Source organism: Cryptomeria japonica, chromosome 6, assembly GCF_030272615.1.
Source record: "Cryptomeria japonica chromosome 6, Sugi_1.0, whole genome shotgun sequence".
Classification (NCBI taxonomy): Eukaryota; Viridiplantae; Streptophyta; class Pinopsida; order Cupressales; family Cupressaceae; genus Cryptomeria; species Cryptomeria japonica.
The window spans coordinates 14,841,867-14,867,664 of record NC_081410.1 but is presented as its reverse complement, the minus strand read 5'-3'; the positions used below and the strand labels follow the sequence as shown (position 1 = coordinate 14,867,664).

General features: G+C 36.1%; 1 protein-coding gene across 6 annotated transcripts in view; it reads left to right on the top strand.

Annotated features, from left to right (window-relative positions):
- Nucleotides 1-25,798, top strand: part of LOC131048035 (uncharacterized) — a 298,163-nt gene that overhangs the window by 4,654 nt on the left and 267,711 nt on the right. The window lies entirely within an intron of this gene.

Sequence of the window (25,798 nt, the reverse complement as noted above, 5' to 3'; positions counted from 1 at the left end):
GTTAAGTTCTCAGGTAGAGGCCAATCAACTATATTAAGTTCTTAGGTAGAGGCTAATCAACTATCGCCTTGATCTTCTCAGGATCAACCTTAACTCCATCTGCATTGATGATATGGCCAAGGTAAAGCAACTCCCTCATCCCAAATTCACACTTAGACTCTTTAGCAAACAAAGACTCGGACTCCAGAATGCTAAGTACTTCATCCAAGTGCTGCAGATGCTCCTTCCATGACTTACGAAAAATGAGGATGTCATCAAAGAAGATAAGCACGAGCTTTGTCAATTGCTTCTGAAAGATCCTGTTCATACAAGATTGGAAGGTAGCAGGAGCATTAGTCAAGCCAAAGGGCATGACTAGAAACTCAAAATACCCAAAGTGGCATCTGAAGGCTGTCTTCTCAATAGTAGATTCCCTCATTCTAATCTGATGATAGCCGGATCAATGTAGCTCATCAATCCTAGGAATAGGGTATCGATTCTTGATGGTTTTCTGATTGAGAGCTTGGTAATCCACGCACATGCGCATGCTTCCATCCTTCTTCACTAACACCATTGTTGAAGCAAAGGGACTCTTACTTGGTTGGATGTATCCCATGTCCAAAAGCTCCTTAATAGCTTTCTCTATCTCATCTTTCTGCTTCTTGGGATACCGGTATGGAGTAGTGATAACCGGCTTCGCTCCCTCTTGAAGTTCAATTATGTGCTCAGTCCCTCTCTCAAGGGGTCTCCTAGGGGGTGGGCTTTCAAAGACCTTACTCCTCTTGGTGATCAACTCTTGGATATAGGGAGGATAGTGTCTCTTTTCTTCTATTGGATTGGATGACATGATCATGCATTCCGCTGCCCGTTCCACTTGATCGTGACAAATCAGCCTCTTCATCCTCTTTAGTGACACAATTAGAGGGCCTCCATTAGACATCCCTCTTAACACCACTTTCTTCCCTTCGGACATGAACTTCAACTCCATTGTTTGCAGATTGAGAGTGATCTCACCAACAGATCGCAGCCACTGTATGCCAAGTACTGCATCATCAGTTCCTCCAATGCTAACCACGAAGAAGTCATCCTTGACTTCATAATTTCCCAACTTCAAAGACATATTGGAGACCATTCGGTTGCAAGAGATAGTTGAACCATCAACTACCATGACTTTGAATCCTTCAACCTCATCAGTTATCAAGCTTCTCTTTGCAACAATCCTTTCATCAATGACATTGTGAGTTGCTCCGGTATCAATAAGAGCAATAACTCGGTGCTCTCCAAGCACTCCCCAAACTCTGAATGACTCATTTTTGTGAAGGCTAGACAATTGTGCAACTACACCCCTATCTTCATGGCCGTCATCAATCTCTTTTGGAACCTCCTCATACTCACTTTCCCTTGTTCAGTCTGCTGTTCTGAATTTTCAGAATCTGATCCATCAGCAGAATAGGATTCCATTTGACGTGCATTGCCCTTTCCATGACACCTATGACCCGGGGCCCAAGGTTCCTTGCAAGAGTGACACAAATTTTTTCTCCGGAACTCTTGTTGGAGCTCTTCATCCATCCGAGAAGGGAACTTCTTGGTCTGATTTGAAAACTTCTTTCTATCCTTTCGATAGGAGAAAGGCTTGGTCTGAAATTTAGACTTAGGAGCATCCAACTCCATACTCCTTGACTTTTTGATAGCTTCATTCAGCATTGGAGGATCAAATACTTTCACCCAACCCTTCAATGGCTCTTCCAATCTTTCAGTAAAGAGGACCACTAGTCTCTTCTCTGTAATGTTTGGCACCATCACAACTAACCTTTGGAAATCAGCTACGTAGGTGTCTAAGGATCCTTGCTGCCTCAACTGTGCAAGTTCTCAAAATTTCACCTCAGGGGGTCTTTGGTATCAAATCTCTCAATGAGCTTATTAGTGAACTCGTTGTAGGTCACAATAAGACCATGTCCAAGAGTAACCAAGCCATGGTACCACCATTCGTGAGCAGCCCCATCCAAGTGCAAGGTGGCAAACTTGATTGCATCTTCCTCTGACATTGGTCTCAAGGACAAAAAACTGTCCAACTTTTGCACCCATGCTCTAGCGGAACACTTATCACTCCCATCAAAATGTTCTAGAGTCACCTTTCCAAGAGCTTGTTGATAGTGTCTCGAAGCAAAGGAACGGTTGTCATATCTCCCACCTCTCTTCTTTTTTTGATTCATGAATTGGTCTAGGGTGAGAATATTCTGGATCTCCTAGCCCAATAGGTGGTCCTCCATTGTTATTCCCCTGGTTGCTTCCATTTCCATTTCCTCTAGGGTTGTTAGAGGTGCTGGCCTCAGGGACATTAGCAGGCTGATTCGGGGTCCCACCAATATTCTAATTAAGTTTTGCCAACAACTGGGACATCATGCCCATCATAGTGTCAAATTTTCTTTCTGCTCTCTTTGCAGCCCCATTCGGATCTGATGTTTTCTCTCCCATTGAATCAATTGAATCAACTGTTGTCTCTCTGTTTCTCAAAACTTCTGAAAAAGTCTCTTCAACTGGAATGGGTGGAATCTGATATTGCTGTTTTCTTTGTTCTCTGTTGTAGTATCGGATGTCTGTGTCACTCATAGAGAACTCTGATCACTTTGAACAGACAGGTTGACAGGAAAATTAGCTCTGATACCATTGAAATGACCCCCTTGATTTTTTTGGATTTTTCCCAATTACAATCAACACAAACACCCGTTAGGGTTAGGAAATGATAATCAAAATACAGCTAAAAGGTAACCCTTCCAGTTTCTGATCACCAAGAGCCCAATGTGGGAAGGTGAGAGCATATGGTGATAAGGGGATTGTTAGCTTAAATAATCAATTGGAAATTACAATGCTGGGCGGCAAGCCGACCCCTTCCGCTTACCCAACGGGTGATAGAGATTTCAACAGCAGTATGGCGGTATGACCAACCAATTAAAAATCCAAGAAACTGAAATAAGCAACAATCACTTGACCACTTATTCAGCGGGAGGACAAAAAAATGAATTACAATCTACTCAACTGCTTATTTAGTGGGAGGAAAAAAAAAGAAATTACAATCTACTCGACTGCTCAGTGGGAGGACAACATTACAATAACAAAGAAGGCAGCAAAGCCGACCTCTTCCACTTATACAGTAGGTCTGATGTTACAATCCAAAAAGAAGTAGCTATTAGTACTACTAATCAGCTTTACAATAAAGAGCATGAGATTTTAGATTAGTACATCACTGTCCATCGCTGCAAATGATAACATAAGCACCCCCAAAACCAACATAGACTAACCACACCAAGAACACACACCACACTACAATTTTCAGAATCTGAAATACAATAACACCAAGCTGGAAACTCAGATCAGATCAGCGACTTCAAACCACAACAAAATGCTCACAACTCCACTAATACTCAACGGATTGACTCAAAATTGATTGCAAACAAAAGCTATGAGGTAGGCGATCATGCTAAGACCAACAAACTGCAACAAACTTTCCCAAACACAACTTGCATGCATTCCAAGATAACTCTAGCATGGTACGGCTAGGGCAGAAGTATGATTTGCAATATTAAAATGACTCCAAATCAAGCACTGAAAACTTACATGAAGAATCGCCTTGAGCATAGGAAAAGTACGAGCAAATACCCAGAACTGGTAGATGACCACGTAGAGACTTATGAGCAAAACACACTTACAGCCACATTGAAAATCAGCAACCTGGAACTCACACACATCATTCCAAAAATCAGAAAACTTCGAACACAAACTTTTCAATAAATTCCATCTATTCTTCTGAGTGAAGAATAGTCCCAAATCTCAACTAGTCGGTATCTTTCAAGCGAGAAGCTAAGCATACAGTCCAGGAGGTAAGCATCCCTCGAAGCATTCCAACAACATTTCGACAACACTTCGTTATAATTTTCATGGATGATCCAAATGAGAGCCCAAGGCCTTTATTTATAACCTCTTTGCAGGCCAAATTCAAATTCAAATTCCACTCACATGGTGCCCAAATTCAATTAGCACTTCATTCCACCTCCTTAACATAGTTTGCCCAACTCACATCCACCCTTAATCGCCACTTTTGATAAATAGAAGACTTATAAAATAATGTGTAAAGTGGGCGCTCAACAATGACTTCTAAATAATAATATAACTTAGGCAATCTTACTTAGAAAATCGTCCACCTTGCCTTAAGTTATAATTTAATTATAAACATCATGTCAACCCCTTGAAGTCATAACACAAATTACGCCTAGGCCATGGAGAATAATAAAGTATTAAAAAATATTTTTGCTTCCAAATACTGAATACTGCCAAAATGAGCTGAGGCCAAGGTATTGAACAGCATTGCAAAAACTAGTCATTTGAGTTTGAACACAGGTTCTCGCCAAAATAGCACTGCTAAAAATTGTACTTACTATAAATAGCATATTGCTAAAACTAGTAAGTGTTTCCAAAGTGATTTTAACCCTAATCTGAGTAGCTATCGTACTAACTAAAAATAGTAAGTCTAGAAAAGGTTTTCGGATTGATTTGCATGTTATACCATCTTGAAGCTCTTAGAAAACCTAGAAAAACCCAGAGAAATAAGTTGCCTTCACCTCCACTTACTAAAAATAGAAAGTTTGCCAAACTTCGTTGCTTTCTATGCATGTACCATCATCGCGAAGCTTTCCGAAAACCTAGAAGGAATCCGGAACCCAAACTGACAAACTCCAACATGCAAGCCTTAAAAAATGTTGAAACATCCTCCCAAAGGTAGGAAACCCTAATTTCTGCTTCCGACTAGCCTACGGGTCTCCGGAATAGGCTAACGGTCAACTGAGCTTATTACTGCTAAGAAGGGGACATTACAACATCTAGTGTCATCACCATCGATCAGATTAGATCAGAATTGTTATTTTGTTACAGGCAGTAACACCCTTGTTCTTCATGGTATGCATGGGGATGTGTTTAATAATTATGCTTAATATTTGAAGCCCGATAATGTTCTTATGCAGAATTAATAGTAATAATAATATGGACTGCAATATGTATGATAGTCATACTTAATTTCATATATATATTCATAATACATAAGAAATTAGTATACTTATAGTCTAAATCATGTTATTATTGTCAATACTTAAGAAGATGGGAATGAGATGTTCCAAGGAGGGGCAGTCTAAATCCAAGCAATAGGTTAAGTCCCAAGATAGGGTGGGGATCAGTGACCCATAAGCCTTGAGGGTATAGACCCAAGATAGTTAAGGGCTTGGATTTGTAAACTTTGAGGGAACCTATTGTATTTGGTCTCTAAGCGCTTGGGTAACATACATAGACCCTTCTCCCTTAAAACTGAAGTAGTAGCAGGGTCTGATATCTATATTAAGAACTATGAATAATGACATAAATCATCTAATGAGGAAGATGAATAAACATTTGTTAATAACTAATAAATTGAAGAATAACAATGACTAGCTTCATGATTAGTCTCTCAATCAATTTTAATATATTGAAATAGATTAACTATGTTAATCAGGTAGGGGACATTACAACAAACATACCATCAAGATGACACCAGAAATATGTTGGGAAAACCCTTCACGAGAGAAAAATCCACCTTCTAGAAACATCCACATTCAATGCATTATTTAGCAATGAAACTTTATAATACAATTTTAGAGTCTCCATGAATAATTTTAAAACATCAATCTTGTCCAACACATCCTCCATGTGTCTACACATAATGGCTAATCATGCAACCACACATCTCACATCATGCTTCACACATGCACTCTACAGTAGAGTTCAATACAAATGACACTCAGCCCAACCACTAAACATGTGCTTGCTTTTGTAGAATCAAACTCACACAAATACAGCTGTGGTGTTGATGAAACCGTGTCTCAAAACCATGAGAACACAAAACCATTGACCAACAACATTTATTTTTTGGTACTAGGTTTTCCCAAAATGATTTTTTTTTCAATGTGCAACCCACACAATATATTTAACCATTGTTACAATACAACTTTACAAGTGGACCTCCAAAAAAATTAATGTGGCTATACACATCTTAAGATGTAGCACAAATAAATAATTATTTTACATAATTAAAATATTTATTTTCTTGTGCAAAGTGTATAATACACTTTTTCTAACATTTTCCCACTTGTTGTATACATTGCATAAGGGTCAATTTATGAAATACATTATAGCCATTCATGAAACTGCATGAATCTTTAGCATACTTTGGTGCTCCATCAAGATACTTAGAATAACATCAAAGTGACCACCATCTCAAGTATGAACTCCTCTCATCCTCCAACATGCCAGCTATGGAAGAAATTGAGCAAACCCAAGTGAAGATGCACCAATCCAAAGAACACAAGCATCAAATCTATGCAATAAGGAAGGCTCGAAGTAGCTACCAAGGAAAAATCCCACACGATTGGAAATAGCAACCACAACAAATGCTAATACATCCAATCATCCATACCCCAAAAGGTATCAAAAACATTAATAAAACTCATGCCAACAACATACCCAAACCCATAAACCAATTACAAGCTCTTTGTTTAAAATTTGTCAACGAAGAACTTACATATCAAAGAACTCCCATTGTATGGGTAGTGTCAAATCTGAAAATAGGTCAAAGCATACCAATTGTACTAATTACCACTCATATGAAGGTGTGCCTAATAATTAGAATAATTAGAACCATTTTGTACAAAGAACAGTTGCCATGATCCACATATGTAACAAAAACTCCTGCATACTCCCTCACTACTAGTCTCCATACTTCTTCCAAATGTTCCAACACTCAACAAAAGAAAGAGACTAAAGAGACCAACATGTTGTTACTAAAAAGCAATTGAGTGGAATAACTTTTAATTTATTTTTTCTAATTTTCTGATTTCTGATGCAAAACACAAATTGGAACAGCAAAATCAAAATGAAACCAATTGTTAGAAACTTGTTGTCAAACCTCCTATGGCGGGCAAACAACTTCAGTTTCACCCCAAAGTAGCATAATTCACTTATAGTAAATAGCCCAAATAAAAGTGCTGGTTAATGTCTAATAAGAGATGGACAACCGACTTAACACCCTTTGATATGCAATTAGGCTTGGATATGACAAACTTCAAAGCAAGTGCTGATATGACTCAAAATAAACGAATCAACTTGCACATGTCAACAAACATTAAAAAATGGAACCCTAGGGTATTAAATTTGCATGGATTTGAATTAAACACTAATTTATCACCTTTAAAATGCTTTTATTACATTTGCAAAATATTGGAGCAACTTACAATGATTGATATGTTCAATTTTCAGCTTGTAATAATTTAATGTGACCATAAATGAGGAATACATAGCCATAGGAGCCCTACATGTTGAATATTAAGAAAGTTTGGTGGCTGAATTTGACTGTAGAAGTGCTAAAGCAACAACAATCATGAGACAAATGACCTACGGAGGTCACGTGGTAGCTGGGAATAGTCAATTAGATGTTGCATAGCAGTCCCATGCCCTTCATAACAGTTGATAAAATGTCTGCAAACAACAAAAAATGCTGATGATGCTTGCCAAAAGTGTTGTAATCTTCTCCAATGCTCAAACACATAAAGATGGCTTGGAAATTGATAAAAACAACAATAGTTAGGAAATTCTACCCTCCCAAGCAATTACGTTACCAAGGAAAGTCATTGGAAATGGTATTGAAACATATGATGAAAAACTCTCCCTTGAAACCCTCCAAAGTGATGATATCACTAGATCCATGAAATGTGCAACATATGATGATCGATTCACCTCTTCATTGCTAGTATACTCAATTTGATGGCTGTATTTGCTGGTTGCTGCACTAATGATGAAGACATATTCCTTGAAAATGCTAATTTCATTGTAGCAACACCATGGCAATGACATGTGAACACTAAACTTGGCCAAAAATGCTGATTTCACTGTAGTGACAATGTAGCAACAATCAAATGTGTCCAGAATCCTCAAAAATTTGATATCTACATTGAAACCTTCCAAGTCACGAACCCTCAAATTGAAAGTAATCCAATTAGCACATTTGCAACTCTCGGTTGGAATTGCCAATGTTGGAGATGAGGGTTTTTGTTCCCAAACCTAATAGTGAAAATCTTAGAGTTTCATCTTCCAAGATTCTCAAATCAACTAAGGGTTTTTGACTTCGGAACTGAACTTGAACAACAAAGCTCAAATTTGAAATTTGAATGGAAAAATAATGACAAAACTTGATCCAAATGAAACCAAGCTCCCTCCTTTTGTAGCACTCAAATTGGGCCTTTGGGATGAATTTCCTTAAGTATTCAATTTATTTATTTATTTTAAATTATTTAAAAATACATTTTATTTTGTTAGTGTTAAAAAATACTTTTTATTTTGATAATAATATTATTTAAGTTGTCCCTTAAATTAAAAATTACTGGGCTCAACTTAAAATAATATTAAAAATTGTTTGCTTTTTTTTATCCAATGCCCCCAAATTATAATTTTTGCTATTTTTTAATTTTTCTAAAACAAACACAATTGAAGCAGCAACTGAACTTGTAATATAAATGCTGATTACAACTACTAAGCTGGAAACTTCACAAAAATGCTCAAATAACCCTAAATTACACTTATATGATTTGCAATCATTATTACAATAACAACAACACTGATTTTATTTAATTTCAGCATAGAAAATTGTTTACAAGATTGATATACAAGCCAAAAACAAGTTTCAAAATTATAACTTTACTATATCAAGTCACAAGTGATCAAATGATGAGATTTATGCACAATGGCTGTTGGTAGGGCACTGCAAATAATTTTCCAACACCATGAAAGTCAGGTAAAACACTATAATGTCTGATATAACCTCGAATGACTGGTAAACACCTTATATAATTGTTGTTATCCTCCAAAATACTGCTATAACACCCTAAATGACTGCGGCAAGGCTAGAAATGAATGTTGGTGGCTAGGAAAAGGTTTGGAAGTGTTGTGCTAGTCTACATAGTCTTACGAATTGTAGATTCACCTCCAAAAGGTTGCCTAAAGTAAAGATGAAAAACTCTTAATCGGCAATAAATCTTTTGGCCCAAGATCTTTAAAAAATCGGGACTCGGCAAAAAATTGGCAAATTTATCGAACATTTGAAAATATATAATTTCTTAAAATATTTAAAAAAAAAAACATATACACTAAATTTATAGAACATAATAACATATTACATATTTCCATCATATATAAATCATAATTTGAGTCAAATACATATCATATGCCAAAAAACAAGTGAAAAAAGTAAAAATAAAAATAAATATGAAGTAAAAATAAGTGGAAAAGCAGAAGACAGGGAGGTACGCATTGAATAAATTTACTATAATAACTTTTGTGGGAATGTCAAACTTCTTAGTCCATTTGCAAAGTTAATTCTGGTGCTTTATTAAACTAATGGACCCCACAATAAAAGATTGTCTACAGCCGTGCAGGGAGGCTTCAATATTTTTTGAATAGAGTTTTGCCAAAACTTCTAACAGTATATCTTCACAGATTTTACTCATTTATATTTCGTTTACTTATCTATATTCACTGATATATTAGGCACAACGAAAGTTTTTCTTTTCTTTTCTCTAGCATTCACGTGCCCTTTCTCCCTCCCGTCGTCATTTGGGTGCCTTGTCTCCTGCACGTGTAAAACCAGTTTCTTTCGGGGGTCTAAAGAAATGCATATCGCAACTAAACTTTAGGGTTTCACTTAAAAACGAAATAATTTTTTTTAACAGCGATTTTTCGTGATTTTTTCTCAAAAATTGGCGACGAGTTTTTAGCGATTTAATCGTTGCCATTTTTGACTCCCGATAAGTCGCGAGTTAGACGATTTAATGGTGATTTTTTCATCCTTGGTCTAAAGGGAAGAACACCCACAATAAGAGGTTGGAAATGATACGAAATACTGATTATTACCCTCCAACATGATTTGCTCTTCAAAACCATGCAAATCATTTCCCAAAAGAGCCAATAATGTTGTCAATGTTGTATTTTCACAGGTATCGCATGTCAAGAGCAACATATATCCGATCACACCTTGATGTAAGTATCGATCTGCTGAAGTAATAATGCTGAGTGAAGGAGAGTGATCTGTGAGTGTGTATTCGATACCGTTCCAAGAATGAAGACACCTTCAGCACTTATATGTGTATCGTGACCCTTCACATGAGTCGTCCTCCTTTGAGGGCGACTCTTCAATTTGAAGAGTTCTGACTTACTTAAGTTGGCCTATAAATTAAGTCGACGATCATAGACAATTAAGTCTCTCGCCCCTAATAATGCGCCAACACTCCCTCTTTAGCTAGGGAGATATTTTTCTCAAGATTTGAGTCACATAGTGACATTCACCATGGCTACTCCCAGAGTGGGAATGGAAGTGAACACAACTACCATGGCTACTCCCATGGATGGTGAATGAATAGGTATCACCTCACCGTGATAACAAACAACATGGCTTGTCCATAGACATCACTGCATGTGATATCTACCATTATGGCTTATCCACGGATATCATAGATATCTCCTCATGTAATATCTACCATTATGGCTTATCCACGGGTATCATAGATATCTCCTCATGTAATATCTACCATTATGGCTTATCCATAGATATCACTTCACATGATATCCACCATTAAGGTATATCTAAAGATATTACTACATGGCATGTCCACGGATTTCACTTCACATGAAATCCACCATGAATATAATGTTATATCCACCATTATGGCTTATCCATGGATATCACGTCTCATGATATCCACCATTATGGCATATCCATAGATATTACTACTAGAGATATAAACCATTATGACATATCCATAGATATCACATCCCATGATATCCATCATAATGGTATGATTAATCAATATCGTAAGATTGTCACCTTATGATAATGATCAGATGTACAAGTGTTCACTATTGAGAGATCGTCACCTCACAATAATGTTCACAGGGGCTCATCAAGCACTGAACCAAAATTGTCATGGAGTCACACACATGACATGCACCATGAACCATATCAGAGGGTGTAGATAAGGGCTTTCTCCTTAAGACTCTCTCAAAGAGAAATGCAATCACAAGAGTTTACACTTTAAAACATCTTTTGAAAAGAAGAATACATCAGTGAATAGCATACCTTTCCACCATGTCTCTAACACAGTGATACTTGATCTCCACATGCTTTGACCTTTCATGAAATACAAGGTTGGAGTTTGCATCACTCTTGATGTATTCCAAGCTCACTAAGTATCCATCTATCCAGGAATATCATGAACTAGGAGTCAACATAAAGGCCTTCCAGCCTACATACATGGGACTCCATCCCATGAATCATAGTCCTCTGACTGTTGATCATTAGAGAAACCCTCTTGACGTGGTCCACTCCCTTTGAATCAATATGACCAAGATCTTTGAAAATCAAATAAAGCAAGTCCTCTAGCTGCTCCCTCTGAAGCTTGAAGTACTAACCTCAACCTCCTGACCTTCTCGTCCAAGGTTGCTTCTGTAGGTTTGTCAAACTCCCTCTGAATGTTAATTCCTCCTCTTCGAAGAAATTGATTGTAATGACAACTTGAATAGGTTCTTCCTCTTCGAGGGATGCTTCCAGTTATATATCACCAACTCAGCTTTATGCCAGCAAGCTGCGTCTCTATTCTTCAGCCTGCGAATCTTTCTCACAGGATATATCTTGAATGTGATCTCTCATCATCCTTCTGATCTTTAATCTGACTTATCTCTTTATTGCTGGTACCCATGGAGTTAGTCTTGTAGCTGAGTCTCATCTTCTCATCCACACAGACAACACGGATTGCTAGATAACCCTTTGCCACATAATTTTTTTGACAGAGTATTCAAATCCAGATCGATATACTCAGTCACTGAGAGAAGGCGATTATACAACAATCAGGCCGAGCCTTGTTAGGCTCTGGACGACATTTCCTAGAAGGCACAACAACCATTTCTCTTTAGACCATTCGCCACTCTCTACAAGAGTAATACACTTTCAACTTGATGCAATAAGAACTGGATGATGCACAGTGGAATAAGGTCAATCGTTAATGAAGAGCAATCTGATCACCACAATCATGAATGAATCTATCAAAATGAGCAATGACTATAATTCTTCACAACCTCTGCAATACAGATCACCAATATATTTACAAACTGAGATACATTAATGTATTGCCCTACATCAAACCCTCCCAGATCTCATCAAAATCATGTGGCCAATTTCTAAATTCGAAATAGCAAGAAATAGAGTGACTTCATCCAAACAATTTAAATGTTGATCAAGGAGGATATACTGAGGCTGCGAAAATGATGGTCCCATCGACCTCTAATTGGCCAATAACAAAATAGATCACGGTTTGGTGGGCCAAGGGATATGTCTCTGAACCATAGTTTTAAAACTCGTGGACTCGCCGCGAGTCCGTGGGAGCCACGAGTCAACTCGCTAGGACTCGTGCGACTCGCCAAGGACTCGCGCGGCGAGTCTTGGCGAGTCCATTTGAAAGACTCGCGAGTCTTTTGCAAGGACTCGCGCGAGTCTTTTGTACGGACTCGCGAGTCTTTTAGATGGACTCGTGCGACCCAGAAAAACCATCAGGCAAGCTTTAAAAATGAGTTTTTTTTTCCTTTTTTTTGCCTTCATTTGGCATAACTCCCCCCCTTTTTGACTTTTTTGGGGGCTAAGAGGTAACCCTAATTGGACGTGGGCCAATAGAAAAAAAACACCCGACGCCTTTATAAAATAATAAAAGTATTTTTGGCCTTGTGGGGCGCTGCCCCTCGACCCCGCCCTAAATCGCGAGAGGGTGCGCGCAAGGGGCGCTGCCCCTTGACCCCAACTTGGGGGCGCCGCCCCCAAACCCCCATCAAAAAATATAGGGGGAAATTGCGTTGATGGAAGTAGGGAAAATTTAACCTCTGAGCCTGATTAGGCTCCATATAACAACATAATTAGCATTGAAGAAATCTTGGTATTATACATTTTAGAGTTGAAAGTTTGAAACTATGAGTATGAATGATGAAATTTCAAATATTGCACGTTTGTTGATCATATGACGTGTAATGTTTCAATTATGGCTCTTATGTTCTCTAAATGCATTAATTTCTTTATGTTTTTTTGTAAAACTACGGTTTTGTTTTTGTAGAGTCCTTGCCGAGTCTTTCGCGAGTCTTTCACGAGTCTGAGTCCGAGTCCAAATTTTTGGTTTGTCGAGTCCATGGCGAGTTCGAGATTTTCAACTATGCTTTGAACTGCTGTTGATCCTTTATTGTATGTGCCTTCACACTCCTCCATTTGTGCAAATGGATATAGTATTGACCACAAGTGAAATTCTCCCTCACCTGCTTGATGATTGGAGATCTGGAAGTAAACTTCCTGAAAAGATGAAGATCCGCAATGTATGGGAAGCACCATTTCACTCAATATTGTGAGGGACTATCAGCACAACCACTCATGGAGAACTTTGCAACGCATCGTACATCCTTCACTGTTGGAGAAGATCCTAAGATAAGGGTTCCATAGATCATTTCCAAGCTATCAGATGAAGCATCGAGGCATTCCATTAGGTAATAACACACGTATACAGTCATAATCACCAAAAATAGTCTCAAACTATACTCCATGTGCAACTCCCAAGGAGCCCGATGAAGACATTTGCAACACTATCCATAGTATAATGAGTGCCTGAAGACTCTATTATTGCTCCGTACATCCACCTACTGGAATCTCCGAATGTAAATATGAAGGTGATAAGTTCTCTATTGCACACACAGTCTCCAGTAAGTTTCTTCTTCACAGAATAATATTACAGCAAAACCAAGGAAAGAGCCTTTGAATATTCTTAACAATATTAAATACTTCCGACTTCAGTATTTGCAATGAACTTGAAGCCCATGGTTAATTCATATGCTAGGAATTAATATAATTCTGGTATCTCTCTTTCGTTAGTATCTATTTGCAGTTCAAAACTCCCAATGTTGAATCATGAAATGTCCCTTAAAAATACTTCAAAACCTGGTATTTAATCAAATTTTAGAGGGGGCGTTCCAGCTTCTTTCCGACCAGCAAGAACACCACATCAAACAGAATAGTCTCATTGCAAATCATACTATCCTCATACTAACGGCCTTTCTGAATAAGCCCAAATGGAGAAGACAAATATTGCAAACCGATGTAACTGTCTGCTACTAATAACATCGGGTGATGAAGATAGATTCGGCCTCCACAGTTTAATACACCACTTGACCTTTGCAATGTTCAATAATTTATTCCCTCAGCTGATAATAATAATAATAATATTATGCCAAACATCAAATGTATTATCTAAAAGTGTGATAACATCAAATGCCTAACATTAAATATAATATCACATTCATATAGTTTAAAGTCCATCAAATAAACCCGTAACGAATATGTGCAACTGCTTAGGGATATTCAACAAGAGAGTCGCGACAAGGAATAACTGTGCACCTCTACAGAAATTGACACACCGAACAGGATATTGCACTACTTCTGGAATAATCCTGCTCAAGCCAAATAATATCATACCAAAATCTAAAAGAGAATATTATCATGAACGGAAACAAACACAGGTCTTATACTCTCCATCCGCATAGACTGGAAGGTGCCGGAAAGATTATGTCCACACGATTTATAAACTTCGGTCGATAACTTTCTTAGCTAAGGAAGCCAGCAAAAATGTCTTTCTTCGAATATTACTGTTGATAAGACTCCGTTGGAATGAGAGAATTCCAAGCATTATAAATTCCTTACGCCGTGACTATGAACTTCAAAGTTCACATTTCAGCGATATATCATTAAACTATTCCTTCCTGGGTATTCCGGTGAGGGAATTACACCCAGTCTAGATCTGATACCATGTTGTATTTTCACAGGTATCGCATGTCAAGAGCAGCATATATCCAATCACACCTTGATGTAAGTATCGACCTGCTGAAGTAATAATGCTGAGTGAAGGAGAGCGATATGTGAGAGTGTATTCGATACTGTTTCAAGAATGAAGACATCCTCAACACTTATTTGTGTATCGTAACCCTTCACATGAGTCGTCCTCCTTTACAAGGAGGGTGACTCTTCAATTTGAAGAGTGCCGACTTACTTAAGTCGGCCTATAAATTAAGTCGACAATCATAGACAATTAAGTCTCTCGCCGCTAATAATGCGCCAACAGTCAATGCTGGTTGTTGTCAAAAATATTGGTTCACCTCTCTAGGAAAGGCATGATAGACTGAAATCATGTAAATAATGTTTTCAAACAGTAACAAACCCTGAAATTTGCCAATAGATAAATATAATGACCTCCTAAAGTGTGGCACTTAAGGTGGATGAATCAAATAAACTTGAAAATAGCGATTTATGATTTGCTTGCAAATGCCCTTTTGTGAAAACGTATAAATCCACACAATCTACCAAAAAACATATTATGCAACTCCCATTTGGAATTGCCAATGATTGAAAATGAGTGTTTTCATCCTCACCTCCAAAATGGAAATCCAAGAGGATTTTTGTCCTTAAGTATTTCTGAAATAAGCCAAGGGTTTTCATCCTTGGATGAGTAGAATGAATGCAATGCTCAATTTGGAAATTGAATGAAATGCCAAAGTGAATGCTAGATGCCAAATGAAGCTAGGAACCCTTCTTTTAAACCTTTCCAAATTGGACCCTTGATTAATAATTTAGTTCCAAAGTATATAAAAATACTTCTTTATAATTAAGTGTTAAAAAACACTATTAATTAAATAAAATAATGTTATAATAAATTTCCATTTAAATATAAAACTAACGGGCTCAACTTAAATAATATCCCTTGCTTTACTTTTTAGGCCATGGGAAATGGGGATAGGCTAGAGGAATTCTCTATGGTGGTATTTTTGAAAAGGGGACATGACAGTCCTCCCTTCTTGAAATTGTTTGCCCTCAAGTGATTGTGGATTGAGATAATCAAGCAAGATCGTGCCCAAGCTATGGATCATGATATAGCACACAATAGAGTTTGGATCCCATGCCTGTCATGTGAAACAACTTGGGCCAACAAGTACAACATTCCCCAACTCCATTACCCACAATGATTGTATGCAACTCTTACAAGTTGGGAAACAATTTGGCCAACAAGTGTGCATGATCCATAACACAAAGCTTTGAAAATTCTGTGATGAGATCTCAAAGAGTTTCCTTCCAATCCCAGATAGTATTAGACAAGGAGTGCAGCTCACCCTTAAGATGATCCCCTTCGATTTGTTGATGCATGAAAATATCCATAAACTGTCACAAGACCAAAGGCTGCCACATGTACTCACCACCTTGTTTTTGTTGCACCACTCAGTTCCTTCTATGTGATTAAGATCCCAGAACACTTAATAGAGCTTCATAACAAAATCTTTGAGTTCCAGTGGACTCTTCAATGGTGTTGCTTGTTGCATCTTCCAAAATATGATGCAAATCAGACTGTGTATGGCCTGGAAACAAGTTACAACAGCCACAAACCTCCTGGAATTTAACTAAAATCAGAACAAATGTGGCTGAAATGGTTATTCTCCTCAGCTGAAATTTTCTTCAACATCATCTAGTGATGAAACTCTTTTAAAATGTGCAAACTTACAGCTTCATGACTGATAACAGTAGTTCCAGGCCTAATATTTCAAGACCAGCAACATGACAAGGGTACAACAATTGTAAAACTGAAACTTCTTTGCAATAAAACATGTGAGCAATGTAGAGGCTAAGAACAGGCATTCAAGGACTGAAAATTCTCTATTAGCAGTTATTTAAGATTGGCCGAGTACCTAAAAGCCTCAACTGGAGGCAAGATAAACATAGCTGTTTAGTGTGTTTTTCTTTCCCTTAGAAAGTTTTAACTGATGTTTGGTGACTGCAATACAAGACTGCAAGGGCATTTTCTATATTTCAGGGGAAGATGGTACTAGTGTATATTAGCTAACACTGATATATTGATTCTCCCGTGAAAAGGATTGGTTCCCATCCACTCACTCACTCACACTAGTGGGTCTCATTAAAGCTGATTAAATTCTTTCAATCTTGATCAAATAGCTAATCAAATGACTCTTTAATGTACTGTGCTTCATATATGTCTTTCAGTTTCAACTATTGCCTCTACGTGCAATGATATCCAGAAAAAGGCATTGGAGATAACACCATGCTGTTGCTTCAAATTTTTACAATCAACACAAACCCTAGGTTCTTTTTCGATCAGCAAGATCCCAATGTGGGCAAGGTGAGAGCATATGAAAACTGAGATGTGGACAATAAGCAATCAATTTCAATTTCACTGGCAGCAAGCCATCCAGTTTACAATCAATGCCAAATTTGCAAATAGTGATATGCAAATAGTCAAAGCTAAATTGCTTGTTTACAAACTACATGTTCGACCAATGCCAAATTGGCAGATAAGTGGACCTAGATCAATGCCAAATTGGCAAATGCTGATATGCAAATTTAAAATGGATCTAGGGGCAAACCATCTAGGATCTACTTGCAATATCAAATGCAATTACTATTTGATGGTAACATGTTCAAAATTATACAATGATTTCAACACTACTAGTGGTAAACCATCCAGTGTTTATAATGGAGTTTTTATACTTGAAAATTGTATTGTCAATGGTAAATCTTTGAATGTGTTAGCAAAAATCATTGACCAGTTAGAGCTAAATTCTTGAGATATTTAGCAGCAACAAAATACCAAAATCTCCCTATAATCAACTAAGAAACAAATAAGTTAGAACCTTGCAAATATTCTCCAATATATAGTTCAATATACAGCTGTTCAGATTGCTGTTGTAAGTTTTGAGGGGTGTAGCAGTCCCAAAATGGCATGATCCCAATTACCAAGTGTATGAATGTGCTGATGATGAAGTTGCAAGGGTTAAAAGCCCATTTAAACCTCAAAATAAGCTACGTACCTAGGTTAAAGTAGTAAATAATAACCTTGATATTGGGTGGCTAATGATGTATTAACTAATACAGGGAATCTTAGACCAGCAATAACGTTCCTTTGATAAGCTTTCAACAAGCATTTTTATAATGAAATCCTGGATATATACAGCCATCAAAAGGTGCTACAACCAGCTGACAAGCAGAAATAACACTGATAAGTTTGACTTAGCAAATACAAATCAATATATCCCTCAAAATTAAAACTTCACACAATAACCAACAACAACAAACTTGAAAAATCTTCATACTAACTATATTAAATATTGGAAATCCAAAGGAATCGCACAAGCTTGGAAAACACAACAAACTAACGAAATATGCAACTATAACATGGTATTGTGGCAGTCATACAGTACAATAACCCTGTGTTGTGTTAGCTCAAATCCCAATATTTTTATGAAATGAACTCAATTTTACTCTTTTTGATCACTTAGTTCCCAAAATGGGCTCAAGGTGAGAGCATATGAAGTAAGAACAAGGACAGGAAAATTATTTGAGAAGTGTTGGCAGCAAGTTGATCAATTTACAATTTAAAATAATTGTAGAATTGCTCTAGACAAACTAGCTGACAGTGAGTGTGAATGAAGTTAATCAACTCACTTGATTCCGGTTCACACCATGCAAGGCGGAGAATGATAGAAAGTTAAATGGGATCCAGCAGTACTATTGTCCAAGGATTTAATACAATGAAAATTATTTGAAAAGTGTTGGCAGCAAGTCGATCAACTTACAATTTAAAATAATCATAGAATTGCTCTAGACAAATTAGCTGATAGTGAGTGTGAATGAAGTTAATCAACTCACCTGATTCCGGTTCACACCATGCAAGGTGGAGAATGATAGAAATTTAAATGGGATCCGGCAGTACTATTGTCCAAGGATTTAATACAATGAAAATATTCAAAAAAGAAAGAATCTGGCGGTATACTTTCTAGATTATCACAATGAGAAATGAATTTCATTTACAATCATATTTGAATCAGTTTAGATACTTTTCTTTATTATTCTAAAAATGAGCTTTTCGTAAAATAGTTGACATGAAACTGAAAATCATAAAATAATTACCCAAAAAGAAGTTGGAGAGATGAACAAGTTTTGTAGCTGAATCAATCAACTGATACATCACTATTAATTCCAACCCAAATCGATGATTTTTTAATTTTTCTACAATTTGGTTTTTCACATTAAAAATTAGAAATTTGTAACCTTTATCCTTTGAGACCACCACTTTTAAACTGCCATTGAACCTATAGTTGTCGAGTAGATTGTATTGCTGCATTTTCAGATTGTTGCAAGTTGCAACACTTGAAATAATAATAAATCATCAAATGTTCCTTCCGAGATAAGTACAACACTTCCCACTAGAAGTATGGCTCCTACAAGGGCACTTAGCCACTTCAAAAATTCAGTGATAGATTTTCTTTGCAAATGCATTACATATACATATACATATACATATATTTTTGCATTTCACACAACACAAACCACTACACAATCAAATTCGCACCACAGTATTATTTATTTATTTTCTAGAATATATAAATCACATAAAACATTGAATCCACATAAAACCCCAAAACTATTTGCAAGCCCAAGTTAAAACCACAAACCACAGTTCCAAAATACCCACTAAATCTGAAACTCAATCTACAACTTTCAACACAATGGTGATTCTAGAGTGAAACCACACATCCAACTAGAAGGGTTTTCATCCTTAGCTAGTTACAAGAATAGATTCATTTTTAAGAAAACAATGAAAATTCAACAATAAGCCTTCTTCTGAAGACCAAACCTTCTTTTATAATCTTTTCAGAGCTATTTTTGGAAAAAAGTGTTCTTTTTTCCCTTTTTTTTGTTATTTTTAGCAATATCATTGTCATAACCCCTCTTTTGGATTATTGTGATTAAATAAATACGATAATTAAAACATTTAATAATATTGGAAAATCATCTCATTTATGAGACTTCACGATTTTCCTCTAATATATAAGTATTAATGTTTATTATTATTTGTTATGATTATTATTTATGTTATATATGATCATTATTTATTAATAACAAATAAGATTTAACATAAATTTTATATTGCTTAATATTAAATTCATATTTATCAAATAATAATAATATAAGTAATATAAATAAATAATAATAAAAATAAATATCCGATGAGTGCATACGAGTAAAGATAACTATGAAACATAGAGACTAAGATAAAGTGGTGAAGACAAGGAATTGATATCCACCCATTCCCATGAGCAAGGAATAAAAACTGGAGAACATACTGAATCGGTGACCATAATACTGATGTCACACAAGTACTCATGAAGGTCTCGTAGGCAAAACCTTATTGGCATAACAATGAATACTTATCATACCTGAAGGTAATTCCTATTGGCTACATCCTATTGATTAAGCCATTAGCAAACACATAGTTAGTGTCAGATCGTCAGATCTGTCTGCCTTTGCAACCATTAATTATTAATACATGCATTAAAAGAGAGCAGCGGTCTTATTACAAGGCAGCAATCTAGATAGTATTAATAATGAAGACCAATTGCTACGATGGTTATATTTAACAAAGACAATTATATGAAGGGGCGGCGATTGTTATACTAATCACAAATTAGCAACGGTCATGAAAAGGTATCCCTATGGCAGCGATTCACAAATAAAATTGTAATTATCAAGAGACGTCACCTTTTAGGGGGTTGTGTGGTTAGAAGAGACACAACTTTTCTATCAATCTGAGACTATAAAATAGGTTAGGACGGGAAAAGTAAAGGCATCGATCAAGGAGAAGACAGCGGTTTGGTAATGATATCAACTGCAGTATAGATCGATCATAATAAGAACAGTTGGATTGATTTATTGGCAGTCCTTACTTTATATCAACATTATTGGTAGCAGCAGATTGATATGCTGTATCCTACCCCTAGAATTAATGTTTATTTATGATATTGCACAATGAATACTGTTAGGAGTAATAGACCAAAACATGGCATGCACTAATAAGCTATTCCTACAGATGTATACCTGTATATATAGACTGAGATAATATCAATAAGATTTATAATAATATACGAAATATAAGTGAAAGACTATATATATATATATATATATATATATATATAACAGAGTTCCCAAACTCGCCGCGATTCAGGCGAGTTCGCCGAGTTGGCGAGTCGAGCCAAGCTCGGCGAGTTTTGTTGACTCGGGACTCGGACTCGGCGAGTTTTGACCAAAACTCGCCTGACTCGCGAGTCAGGTGAGTTATGGCAAAACTCGGCGAGTCCAGGCTCCAAGACTCGGCCACGACAGGTCAATGTTTTCACTTGTTTGACAAGTCAGTTTCTCCGCCAGGATTCATATATGGAATATAACATTTAAGTATAAGAAACTTATACTTTAAGTTATATTCCATATATATTGTCAGGATGTTTGAGAGTGGTTTCGGACCTCCATGAGTTATAATGCAAAATCTAGTTTTTGGAGGATCCTTCAAATTTCCAGACTTAGTCAAATTTCAGGCCATTTCAGGATCAGGATGACATTCCGGACTTTTAAGGCAAGTTCACTCTGACCTTGATGTAAGGGACGAGACCTAGGAGGACACTATGCATTCAACCAAGGTTTGATTTAGCAACTTGAAGCGTGACCAAATAGTACACAAAAACCCTAGGAATGATCTAAATAATCCCTAATCACTCAACTGACCTAACCTCCTTCACTCCACCTTGAGGAGATCCACCTGATTTGATGACCTTTGAGAAACTCAATCCCTTCAATGCAAAGGCTAATACACTAAAACGACCAACAACAAAACTAAAAGAGCTAACCCTAGAAAGGAAAAAGTGGGGGTCTTCATTTGCAATGGGGCAATGTGTGAGTACCTCACAATAGGGATGTTTCTTAAAATTTTGAAAAAAGCGGGTGAGTTGGGGACATTTCCTACTTGTCCCCACATCCCAAAAATCCCCCCATGGGGCACAAGGTTATTTTTGGCAAGGGACATGTCTCTGAGGAGCATATTTTCAAACCCTTTTGACCTCACAATTCTCCCTTCCATCCAACATATATATAGCCTAAAAACTAAGAGGTCTAAGAAAGACCAAGGTCAACTATAGTCCCAAGGTAAAACCTAAGTTCAACAAGCACACTATTTAATGCTAGCATACACAAGCACTCCTTACAGTTTCCAAGTGAAGATGTTCATGATGTCTCATGTTGGTGCTCCCAAAATTTCAATTTGGCCAAAGAAAATACTAAACAGAAGCCCCAAACAAGTAGATACTCTACCAACATGCCTTTCATGGCATAACAAGCTAGCACACATTATAATTGGGCTTTATTCAATAATGGGTGCATGAAACAAGTTTTAAATTGCTAAAAATCTCTTGATTTCAAGGGTTTTTTTATTTTGCCGAGTCGTTGCCGAGTCATAGCCGAGTCACGAGTCGAGTCGGCCTTGCTGAGTCCGAGCCGAGTCCGAGTCTGGGAACTTTGATATATAAAGTCTCTATCAGAAAAAAAATAGGTATTCTATCTAATGTAAGCTAGTCAAGAGATAAATAAGTGTTTGAGCATCATCAAATAGGAAGGGAGATTTAAGCATACTAAAATCTATGATAATCAGATCCGAACTATGATTAAGTTACAGCTAGTAATATCCTCGTCCTTAGTGGTAATACATACAGTTACAAGCAGTAATATATATATTAAGCTCTGCGGTTACAGGCCATAATACAAATATTAATAATATCTGAAAATAGATGAAAGTATATGAATCTATAAATATATATACATATGAAATAATGTTTCCATGCAGAAGTTAATATTAATGAAAATATTAACATAGAGTGCAATATATTTAATAAGGATATCAAGCCAGTGGCAGACCAGATCTGACATGCGTCAGATCTGTCTGCCAATATCAGCCCCTAAACACATTACTATAATATAAAAGTATACAGTAATAATATAAAAGGATACTAGTAAATCCATAAATGATTGGTAATACTATTTAGTTGTATAGTAATAATATAAAAGGATACTAGTAATCCATAAATAATTGATAATACTATTTAGTTCATATATATATACTCAAATCAGAATAAGAGTAATATAACGATGTGTAAATATAGGTATTAATAATAATAGATATTAATAAAATAGTTAAGGTTACATAATACTTTAGAAGTTACTTTGTAATATCATGCAATAATTTATACAAATAATAATTAATAAATGCGTAAAGGATTTATATGAATCAGAATAAGATTGGTTATTTAATATGGTAAGTGAGCAAGTACTTGATAGATTAAAGAAAGATCAAATATCACAGATTTGACTCGTGTAAGATAGACTTGATTCTTAATCAAGTTAGTTTAAGTCATTAGTATTTTGAAAATAGATTGATTATGGTTAAATTAGACCAAATCCGATTTGGGGACATTACAATCATTTTTTTCTTTTTTCTTTTCAATTTATTTATATATTAATAAAATATCATAAAGTGTCCTTATGACCACTTTTCAGCACCATGAGCCTAGTGACACTTATTCTGCACATTTAAAACTCCTTTTTAAATAATTATGTGTAAGATTTCAATTAAAATATTAATCAAAGGTACTCTTTTTGACAACTTAATTTAATTATTTAACTTATTCCCCTTTATCAAAACTTGATAGCCTATGAGAAAACTTAGGAAAATAGGCTAAGGGTCAGTAGCAGCTTACATTTGAGAAGTGGACATTACAACAATATTACATTTGAGAAGTGGACATTACAACAAATCATTGTAGTAGTTGTATAGATTATTGTAGCAATGTTATAGATTGCTCTAGTAATGGTATGTATAATATTCATTTTTAGATTGTAGGAATAGGGTAGCCCCCCCTATAAATTGTAGTGCCCCGGTAAACTTTTTAATGTGACTTGTGATATTAGTGCAACACGCCCTTCAGTACCATGTGGGTTGGGGGGAAGACTAGACCTTGTGACCTTGTGCCTACCATAGGAAACTCTCGCCAATTGAGCCAGGCCCTAGCCCTAGTAGTGGTATGGATAATTATAGCAAACTTAAAAAATAAATACTCTTCAATATCTTCATATTATAAGTTGAAGTAGAAACCCAAAATATATATATATATTTTTTTTGAATATTCCACACCACACAAACAAACTGAAACCCACAACCAAAATTGACAATCTGCGAAATGGTTTAGCATTGAGTAATCCTACTGTGGAATTATTTAAATAGCTTGTAGAGTTTTGTCATTGAAGCCATCTTGCGAAAGGATTTTTGCCCCTCGCCAAAAGAATTCATGTTCATCCTCTAGAAAGTAGAAATTGATAAAATTAGTAAGAAGTAGATTTTCGAAGCACAAACCCCTCCTTATATAGGCCTTGAGGGATTGCAATTAGATTTTATATTCTTTTTCTTTTTCCTTCAAAAACGTAAAATTACTAGAATTGTATTTTAATATAATATATCTTTTGGATCCCATTACTAGTGACACCTTTTGATCCTCTTTTTTAAGAACACTTTTTAGATGATTAACATAAGTTGCCTATTTATAATATAACATAAAGTTTCTTTTGGCAACTTATGTTTAATATTTAATTATTTCCCTTATAACATCCCGCTAGCCTACGGGACATAAAATAATTGCCTAAGGTGCTCCTGAACATCATTGCTTGTAAAAGGGAAAATGATAGTTGATTTGGCTTATCAAAAATTCAATAACAGATCTAAACATACTGGTAGACAATGGAATCAAATTGGGACAGCCACACAAGGCCAAAAATAAAATCCTTTTCAATGGTTTGTAGATAAAAAATTTTAACATTAGAGAATCTGCAAAAAAGAGGTATATTTGGACCTTCAATTTGTCAGAAGTTCTGAAGTATAAAAGAAACTCAGAATCTGTTCTGCACTTATTTCTACACTTCCCTCTGGCTACAAAACTGTGGAAGGAATTTGATGTATTACTTGGAATTGAAGGGAAGAAGGCAAACTCTATCGATCATGATTTTAAATGATGGAGCAGCATCTTGACAGAAATTTCCATTCTCCATCACATATAACAAATCAAACTGGCCTACATTATTTGGTATATATAGAAGGAAAGAAATGCTTGAGCATTTAGTGCTGAAGTAACTACTCATATTAATTTAGTTCAAAAAATCAGGGCTATTGTCCATGGTACAACTGCAAGCTGAAAATCATGACCACTTGATACCAACTAGGATATTTTGTGAAATGCAAAGGCATTTTGTTATTTTGTAATAATTCTTCCTAGGAATTTTTTATAATCTTTTACTGATAGTTTGGAAAAAGTCTGTGTATGAAACTACTCAGAGACTAGGGTCATAGGTATTTCCCTTGACACTGTCCTTTAGAATGATACTAAAAAGAATTGAGTGCATGCTAATGCAGATCACCTCTCTTTGGAATCATTTTGTTGAAAAATGATGAATGAAATCTTTTGACATATATAATTCTACAGGGATCTAACTCATAAGGCGATATCCATAACTGCATTGCAAATTGTGACTTATGCAGTCTCTTCATCATTGTGTCTTTTGAGATGATTTCATGATTTAATGAAATCTAATACATTGTTTTTGTCTTAATCATTTATTTTTTGACATGATTTTATCCTATTCTATGACTCTACATCCATTTCTTTTAATGATTATATGTTCTTGCATGGTGATGCCTGCACCTGATTAGTTTTAAGTGTAACCAATATTTTTTTTTTATTCAGT